This window comes from Neomonachus schauinslandi, chromosome 3 (genome assembly GCF_002201575.2).
Source record: "Neomonachus schauinslandi chromosome 3, ASM220157v2, whole genome shotgun sequence".
NCBI lineage: Eukaryota > Metazoa > Chordata > Mammalia > Carnivora > Phocidae > Neomonachus > Neomonachus schauinslandi.
Window position 1 is genome coordinate 45,836,265 of NC_058405.1, and position 10,168 is coordinate 45,846,432.

Here is a 10,168-nt window from a genome sequence, read left to right on the forward strand (position 1 = left end):
ACACAAACAAAAACTATGCATGAATCTTAAGTTTGGTGGAAGCCATTTCTGGGTTTGGGTAAATTGTTTTATAGTTAAAATAAATTATTATGCTTCCCCACTTACTTAGTGTTAGCGAAATACTCCAAAGAGAGTAGGAATGAAAACACCTTCTATTGACCTTGTTGATCCAGGTGCTACTACCTTTTCTCCCCTTTCTTTCATAGCCAAACTTCTCTGAGCTCTACATCTGCTTCCTTCCTTTTCTTACTGACTTCATCAACTCCTATGATCTGCCTTCTATCCCAGAAAATACTCTCAGGATTCACCAGTAACTTTTCAATTATTAAATCCAATTTTTTTCTTAGTGCATATTACCTTTCATGATTATAGAATTGGACTCCACTCATTTGCCTTCTGTGGCAGTTTATCTTCCTGGTTCTGCTTCTGTCTAAATACTCTGTTATGTCTACCTGTTCCTTTTTCCTCCCATCCTGCCTCTGTGGATATCTGCCCTCAGCCTCTATTCCTTACCCCCTCTATTTCTTCCTGGAAGACATTTCATGACTCCAACTATCACCTCCTTTCAAATAAATCCAAAATTTATTTCTCTACTTCTGACATTTCTTCCCAGGTCTGGTCTCCTATCTCCAGCTAAATCATGCAGAGATCCTATTAGGTGTCCTTCCACTATCTCAAATTTAATAGATCAAATGCTGAATTAATTATCCTTTGCACTTAGTTTCTTTTTCAGTAACCAGAAGATCATCTGGATGACAGCAGAGGTTCCCACACCCGATTGATCATCAGAATCCTTCTTATGTGTGATGCTGGACTCTGTGTTCTAAAGAGCTCTTCAGGTGTTTCCAGTATCAGCCAAATTGGAAGCACTGTTCAAGGGAGAGGATCATCAAAGTAACTGATCTGAGGTCCTAGGATGTCATAAATTTATTCTATACTGTCTCTTCCCCCCAATTAGCACTGATATTTAATAGCAATACGATACTGAAAGCGCTATTTTATTTCCTTGAGCCTCAGTTCTCTCATCTATAAAATGAATATCAAAATAGCTACAGATTATTGTCACGATGAGAAAGTAAGGGTAGATATGTAAAATATGCAGTAAGGTGGCTTGTATATAACGTGGGCTTTCTATTTTGTTTACTCCACCTCCATTTTTTTCTAGTTCATTCTCCACACCACTAGCAAATTGATTTTCTGTAAGTGTCACTTTTATTTTGTCACTCTTCCTCATGACCTCTGTGGTTTCCCATTACTTTCAGCAATAATACTCGGACCCCTGCTCCAAAGGCAACTATGTTTCTTCATGAGTAGTTTTGTGGTGTTTAACCACCTTTAATTTCTGATTTGTTATCCATGTAATACAAAATTTAGAAAGATTGTTTTTTATAAGTATGAATGTCAGTAATTTGGAAATTTGAGTCACGCCCCCCCCATTGAACAATATAAAAGAATAATCATTATCTTGTCCACAAAAATGCAATTGACCCTTTGTAGCAAAAAACCATACCCAGTCATAAAAATATTAAAAATAGACAAAATAGCAAAAAGCAGTTCCACTGCGCATGTATATTAAGTACTTGCGCTCCCTGTACGTCTCCAGCCCAGGAACTTCTGGGGATGGGCCCCTGAGCGATATAGCCAAGTGTACCTTGGCTCTGAAACACATTCCCACTAAGCTGTCAATGACTGATTTCAGATCAGCCTTTGAGCTGATAGTAGGAAGGGAGAGAGAGCGCGTGAAAACGTCGGATGCCTGGATGGAATGAAAGGTAGCCGCAAAAATAAATGTCTTACTAGCCTGGTTTTACTTGGTTGGCCTCCTTCAATCCATGCGGGCTATTCACGTTTTATATTGTCAGGTATTGTCACTTTATTTCTTCCAGTTCCCCTTAATGACGAGGGTTGCAGAATGGTGGTATTAGCTGTTTGGTTAAAAGGCTTTTTCCAGAACTCCCCAAATAGCTTGCTGACCCCTCTGGTTAGGATGGTCTTTCCCAAATCCGGGAAAGGGAAGGCGTTTTTTCTCTCTCAGCACAGTGGTGTGCATGCTGCACACAGACGCCGTGTGACCCAATAAATTTGCTTCCAAAATGAGTGTTTACCTCCAAATTTGCTTTTATAAAGAAGTGATTAGTGGGGCCTCAGGCTTTCCACGCTACTCACTTCTTTGAAAGTCTCCTTCTTTGTTACTCTCTCGCCTCAGCTCTGGGAGCGACTGGGAGGAGGAGGAAACAGGGAGTTACTAATCAAGGGGTATAAAGTTTCAGTTAAGCAAGATGAATAAGCTCTAGAAATCTACTCTACAATATTGTACCTATAGTCAACAATAATGTATTGTACACTCCCAATTTGTTAAGAGGGCAAATATCATGTTAAGTGTTCTTACCACAATAAATACAATAAATTTAAATAAATAAGTAAAACTGCTATTAAAAAAAAAAAAAAAGAACCTACATGAATAGAGAAAACTGGCTAAGAAACCCAGCCTGCCACTAACGAATTTTGCTGACCTGAGCAAAGGACTTAATTGTCCAGAGCCTCAGTTTCTCGACCTGGAAAATGGTGATGCCGGAATCCTCCTCAAACAGGGATATTGAAGGATTCAGATGAGAGTCTAGGAGATCATAATGGTATTTATCTGTTATCTAAGCCTGCTCTGGCTCCTGCTAGGTACTGGGAACAGGTTTTGGTGACTTTTTAACCAGTACAGGCTTTAGTTGATACCAAACTGCTTTCCCTTTTGATATAACACATGCTGCTGAAGAGCGGAACACAGGTAGCAGGAGTAAATAGCAGAGATTATTGACGACTTCTCCTAATTCCCTGAGGTCTACTTTTATGTCTCTCCTTTGTTTAGGGCTCTCTTTTACTTTTAACCTGCAGGCAAGGCAAATAAACACTGTTTACAAGATATTTGAGTTCCTCCATTCCCTGACAACATTTCCTTTCACCTCCTCTCTACCAAAAAGGCCATAGCAATGACCAAAAAGGCTTAAACAAAAGGAGGCTGTCAGTGGAGAAGCGCCTGTCCATTTGCCCAGAAAGCATTCTGATTCACGGTATTATTCTTTATGAGGACTTGGGGAGTTACTAATTTGATTTTGGTTTTATCTGATTTTGATTTGATTTTATCTGATCATACCGTAAACATAAAATTCTTCCTAAAGTGAAAATGTCCCCATTAATTTTTTTCTCATATACATATGCATATTCTTTGAAAAAACAGAGAAATGAGGATAAAGTATAGGAAAGAACTAGAAACAACCCACACGAGTGTCACCTAGAGATTCTTTTAATTAATAGAAAGTATTTCACCCTATGAGTCTATCATGACATTTCTGCCAGAAATATTTAAGTTGTTTACAGTTTTTAAAGATAAAAACCTGTACATCCATGTCTATAGCAGTATTGTTCACGATAGCCAAAAAGTGGAAACAGCTCAAATGCACATCAATAGTTTAATGGATAAACATTATGTGATATATTCATGCAATGGAATATTATTCAGCCATAAAGTCCTGATTCATGCTCTAACAGCATGAACCTTCAAAATACGCTAAGCGAAAGAAGTCAAACACAAAAGGCCACATATTGTATGATTCCATTTATATGAAATGAACAGAATCAGCAACTCCACAGAGACAGAAAACAGATTAATGCTTTCCAGGGGAGAAAACAGTGAGTGACTGTTAATGGCTACAAGGTTTCTTTTGGGGGGTGGGGGAGAGTGATAAAATATTCTGAAATTAGATAGTGGTGAATGATGCAAAACTTTGTGAATCTACTAAAAACCATTGAATTGACTCTTCAAAAGGGTGAACTTTATGGTATGTGAATTACATCTTAATAAAACTGTTATTAAAAAAAAAAACTCAAGGGAAGAAAGCATTCAAGAAAAATATCTGGAGGTCAAAACGTCAATTGCTGCCAAAATGCCAAGCTTCTGCTGTAACAAGTAACATTGGCAAGAGCAGTTTGATTTGTCTGGTGAGGTTGAATATCATATTGAAGAGTAAACGAGAGGGGACAAAATATAGACTGAGTCTATACAACTCAAGAACTTTTGATGGGAAAGGAGGAGAGAACTAGGGCAATAACTGGAGAGGAAGTAAAGAGGAAAGATGTATTTAACTTTGAGTTCTAGTTTTGTTTTCAGTTGGGCAGAAGAGAGACTCATGCATGACTCAGTGCTGATGGAGAAGGTCCAGTAGAGTAGGACAGTGGAGTGAGAAGAAAATTCACAAATGGCAATTCTTGAGAAAGCAGGAGGTAGGGCTTGGAATCTGATTATGATAGAGGGTTTGAAAGAACTGCTTTGGGAAAAAGAAGAGAGATGACTAGGACACTAGGAAATAAAACTTTGAGGCAGCTCTGAGAGTCCCATCAAGGCCTTGAATTTATGGTAACATTCATTCATTCATTCATTCATTCACAATGCTATTCACGCTATCCTAAGGACAGCATACCAAGTCATATGCCTTTCAGGTGTGTGTGTGGTGATCTAGGGCTGGGTTTTGCAGGGAGAGTGCAGTGGAAGACCAGTGGAGGATAAGAACTGAGGATGCTGGCAGGAGAGGGACCATAGTGAAAGACTATACCAATAAAGACAGGGAGGAAAGTGCATTCAGAAATGGGTAAATACAGAAGAAATTAGAAGAGCAAGTGATTAGATGTCTTGGTAAGGTCAAATAATAATAAAAAGGACTGATTTATTGCATGCTTTCTCAGTAGCATCATGCTAAATGTTATGGGGTATATTATTCATTCAGCGACAACTGTTATTTTCATTAAAAACAGAACAAAACAAAAAAGAGGCTTAGAGAGATTAAGAAACCTCTTCAAGTTCATACATCTTGAACATGGCAGAATTGCTACTCAGCCTAGGGCGTCTGAGTCCAGAGCATTTGCTCTAACTGTTGGGCTACTTCACAGCTACAGGTATTATATAAGTAGCTGAGTCAGAGAATTGGAAGGAAAGGAGTTGTGCTTGTTAAATGGTGATCTTTACACTTACATCAGACATGAACATTTCAAATGCTGACAAAAGAACAGGGCCTATCCATGGGATGTGGGCAGCAGAAATAGAATGGTAGGGAAGACCACTGAAATTATGGAAATAAAGGGAGGTTTGGGACCAGCTTTTGGATATATTCTTCACCCGTATTCTCAACTCCCTGGGAATGTTAGCAGGACTTGGAATGGAGAAGAAGACTGTGAATTAGGTTCTAAAGTCTATAGTAAATGAAGGGTGATGAAAAGGAAGTTGGTGGAGGGCAACAATGCCAGAAGGGTAAGCATGCTATGGGATGATGGGTGAGAAATGGTTTGGAGGTGTCAGTGGGGACCACGTCCCGATACTGAGGTGTGTGAAGTTTGAGAAAATTAACACTCTACTGGAAAGAGCAGAGGAGCTATTCTCAGAACAAAGCAGGGTTCACTTTCAGGCAGTAAGTAGGCCTTGAAATTTTTTTTTTTTTTTTGATTCCTTTGAAAGGCACTTGAGAATTTGACGGAAGCCACAGACTTGTTCCCAGGAAACTGAATGCAAACACATATATACACAAAAATTGCATACAATGTATTCTATTGGATGGAAAATTGATTTCTTTTCAGAGACAGAATGTAAAATCAATCTCTGCAAATAACTGTATCTTTTAATCTTGCTTTATCGTACAAACAAGGAATGGTCATTTCCTAAAAAAATAACATAATTCCAATCTATGCAGATTTTTAAGCAAATTTTAATGTGCTTTAAAGCAAACCTTAATGAGAAAGCTCAGGTTTATTCACAAAAAGGAGAGAGTGAAAGTCAGGAAGGACAGAAGAAGGGAAGGAAGGGAGGGAGGGAGGGAGGAGATTGAGAAATGTTGCAGGACTTCAATATGGAAATACATTTGTCCACGGATTTATTGAACATTTATCTTTATTTTGATGACAAGAAATATGGAACACTCTGACTTTAAAAGGTTGAGGCAGAATGTGGAACCAACCCTCTCATAGTTCACTTTGCCAGATGAGGGTGGGCTTATGTAGGGAATTCCAGAGGCCATCTGAGCTTCCATGTTGAGTAGCTGAATTCATGTAACATCATTTTCTTTGTCCTCAAACCAAAGAAGCCACCTTTAAGAAGGACTATGACACGAATGTTGCCAGTGTCAGTGAGAAAATTATAATGAAGTCATGTTTTGATTTCAAAGTCGCCTGAGAAGAAGTAACTTCAAAAATTTTTTGTTTTGTTTTGTTTTTTTAATTTCCACGTATATCTGCAACTTTCTGCTTATAGAGACATTAAAGCTTTGTCATTCTTAATTCTAGGCTGTAGAAACACTTCATTACCATGACATACATATAGTCCTCTCTCTCTCCAGTCTTCTCTGAATGCACGTATTCTTGCAATAGACTCCCTGGCAATGAGGAAAGACCTTGAATAAAATGATATGCCACATGCATGTGTCTAAACATGGCTTCCAAATAAGGCAAATCATAATGGACTCTGTTCTGAAAAACTGTTCTTGGAATTGTCTTTCCTTTTCTCTGTCCAAAAAAAAATAAGAGAGAGAGAGAGATAAATATCTGCATGGAGATTAATCAGATGCTTTAAGATCTGCCCTGTGGAAAATCAGAAAACTCTGGTATACTAGTAAAGAATTTCACATTCTGCTTCCATTTCTTGATGAAACTTTGGGATAAGCTGGCCAATCGTGTTCAGTTTTGATGAAATTAATGACTTTCTCAGTGGAAAACAAGATTTGGTGCCAATATATACTGATGGAGATAGCAGTGAGTCACATGGACATATGGAGTTTCTTTCTTTACTTAGCTATCAAAAATATCAGGCACACTCCAGTCTCAAGTCTTTTCTACTTGTTCCCTTTGCCTAGAACATTCTTCTTGCAGACATCTGTATAGATCACTCACAACTTCCTTCAGATCTCTAGCAAATGTCATTCTCTTAGAGAGAGAGAGATCCCCCTAGCCTCCTTTTATAAAATGGCATGGAGCCCTCCCCCTGGCAGATGCTGCTCCTTACACCATGCTCTGTTTTCTCCATGGCTCTTATCACCATATGACATCATTTATGCTTGTTTGTTTATTGTCTGTTTCTTCCACAGGGACTTGTGCTCCACAAAGCCTGAGCCATGGTAGTTTTGTTCACACCTGTTATCCCCAGCACCGAGAATGGTGTTAGGCACAGACAATATAAATTTGTTGAACACATGTTTCATCTGTTTAAAGTACAGATTTTTGTCTGATGATCTCAACAAAAAGGAGGGTTTCTGTTTTTTCCAGTTGCCCTCCACTGTTCACTCCTTACTCCTGCTTGAGGCTTCTCACTAACCCTTCTGGGCTTTCCATCACGGCTCTGCAAGCCGCTGTCCTCTCCCCATGCTGTTCTGCCTCAAGCATAAATAGAGCCTATTTATTTCCTTCTCCAAGACTATACTAACATGTTTTACTAAATATGTGAGGCTTTCATAAGAGGATTACAAAGGAGAAAAAGAAAACTTGGAAGTCAGTTCATTTGTCATTATCTGTCATAAAGAGTTTCTTGCTGACTTGTCTTGGCTCTAGCCATCCCATAGGTCGATGCAATCTGTGATCTGTTCTCCTTTAGAGCAGAGCCTTTTCTCCAACTTCCTCCCTTTCCTGAGCCTCAACTACCCCATGAATCTCAATCCCAAAGAAAACAAAGAAAGAGGGGTGCCTGGGTGGCTCAGTTGGTTAAGTGACTGCCTTTGGCTCAGGCCATGATCCTGGAGTCTCAGGATCGAATCCCGAGTCAGGCTCCCTACTCAGCGGGGAGTCTGCTTCTCTCTCTGACCCTCTCCCCTCTTGTGTTCTCTCTCTCTCTCCTTCTCTGTCTCAAATAAATAAATAAAATCTTTAAAAAAACCCCAAAAAACAAAGAACTTCTTTCTCTGGCTGAACAGGTGACAAATTAACATACCCTAGCCTTAAAAATAAAAACAGAAACAAAACAAAAAACCAAGTCACTGCCATGATCCATACCTTCCCCAAGGTTAAATACAATCCTCCCACCATGCCCAGGATCATGAAGCTCTCTACATCACCACCCATTATATACAAATTAGCAGATGAAACTCTGATTCTGTACATGGAAGTTACATCATTTTTTCCATACAGTGTCTTAATGGCAGGAAGTTTTTTTTGTCAAGGCCACTACAGTTATCTTTCTTAACCTGCTTTTGGATCCCAGAAGAACTGCTCATCTTTTGTATCATCACATACAAAGATGTGGTCCAGGGGTGCATGGGTAGCTCAGTCAGTTAAGTGTCTGCCTTCAGCTCAGGTCATGATCCTGGGATCCTGGGATTGAGCCCCATGTTGGGCTCCCTGCTAAGCAAGGGTCTGCTTTTCCCTCTGCCCCTCCCCCTGCTCGTATGCTCTCTCTCTCTCAAATAAATAAAATCTTTGAACAACAATAACAACAACAAAGAGTGTGGTCCAGCCAAAATGCAGCAATAATCAGGTCATCCCATGAGTCAGGGAGCTAATAAATGTGGGGTGAAGAGTGAAAGACACTGAAAGTCAAGGATGAATCTTGGTTCCTGGCTTGGCAAATTTTTGTAATGTTTTAGTCATTCCAATGCAGTGTTTTCATTAAAAAACCCCAAAACCGAAAACCAAAAACAGTCCACGAATTCAAGGTAAACATTTGTATTTGCTAGATTCATGCTTCCTTTCATACAAACCTTTCAGCACAAAAAATATTGTGGCTGCTGTGTCCCACTTCAAAGGTAAAAGTAAAACCAAAGGATATGGAAGTGTCCTTCTAATTTATTTCCTTTGAAGTTTTCTGTAACTTTATGCTTACAATAAGCAATGATAGATCTCTTTAATCATAAGGCAGAGACATTTATTTAATTTTTGTCAATAGGAAACAATTCTAGACATTGTAACATGGTTTTAATGATGATCTTATGTTACTTGATTATATACACAAAGCAACCTAGACCTTTTTTAGTAAGACAATATTCTTATAATATGGCAACTTTTTTTTTACAGTCATATTTCAAAATAATAGGAAGAAAACTTAAAAATCAATCTTTTTAAGCATGTTACTGAGCCCATGGAATGTAGTTCACAGACCTCACTTCAGAACCTTTGAGTTCTAACCAAAGTGGAAGATGGAGTTTTCAGGAAGGGCTTGAGGATGTAATGGCTAATCAGACTGGTGTTCCAGAGAATACAGTTGAAAGATTTGGGAGGGAGAGGGAATGGTAGGGCGTGGGTTGGTGAGAACAAGTACCAAGCAGTTTGGGGGTTAGAGGACGGGATGAACAAGAAGCCTGAGTATGTCTACTAACAAAGATGACTGGAATGTGAAGTAACTGATTTGAAGATTGACACACAATTCATCTTGGCCATTTTCTCACTGATGGGAAAATGCATGTGTCTCAGAAATTACCAAGGACTGGGACTGGTTGCAGCTTCAAAGAAACCTTAGTTTCTCAGGATGGGGAAACTTTGCCTTGTAGAAGGAGTAAGTAGGGCTCCATATTGATAACTTGGGAGTCTTGGGGGCAGCTAACATATCTTGAAAGCATTTCTGAATTATTTAATGCTTCTTTCTTTTAATGTTTCACCTGGGCCTAGGTAGTCTCTTATAAGGGCATGTAAATGAAGCACACTGCTCCTTGTTTTCATTAATCTAGAAATAAGAAACAGGGATTCCTTAAAAGAAAATCCACCCAATTTTCCTTTCATATCTGTTACCAAACTGCCTTATAGAATGCATATCTCTTTTGAGAATCTCTTTTCATTCCAAGGTTCCTGAATCTAGACATTTCCTCATGTCTTTCATACAAATGACATACATTTCTTATGTCATATCATATAATGACATTTAATTATGTTGTTCCTGTTTTTCTCGGCCATGGTTCCCTGCTCCTTTCCTCTACATACTTATAATTTAACAAATCAATATTTGCAAATTTGATTAATATCTATCTCTCACTAGACTATAGATATCAAGGGAGCAGGAATGTTTGTTCTAGTTCCTCTTGTATCCCCAGTACCTAAGCCAGTGCCCAGTGGGGGTAGTTGCATTAAGACAAAATTTCTTGATTGATTAAATGTATGCTTAAAGAAATATTGTTGCCCCTTTTCCATCTTTTTTTTTTTTTTAACATAATTTCTAGGA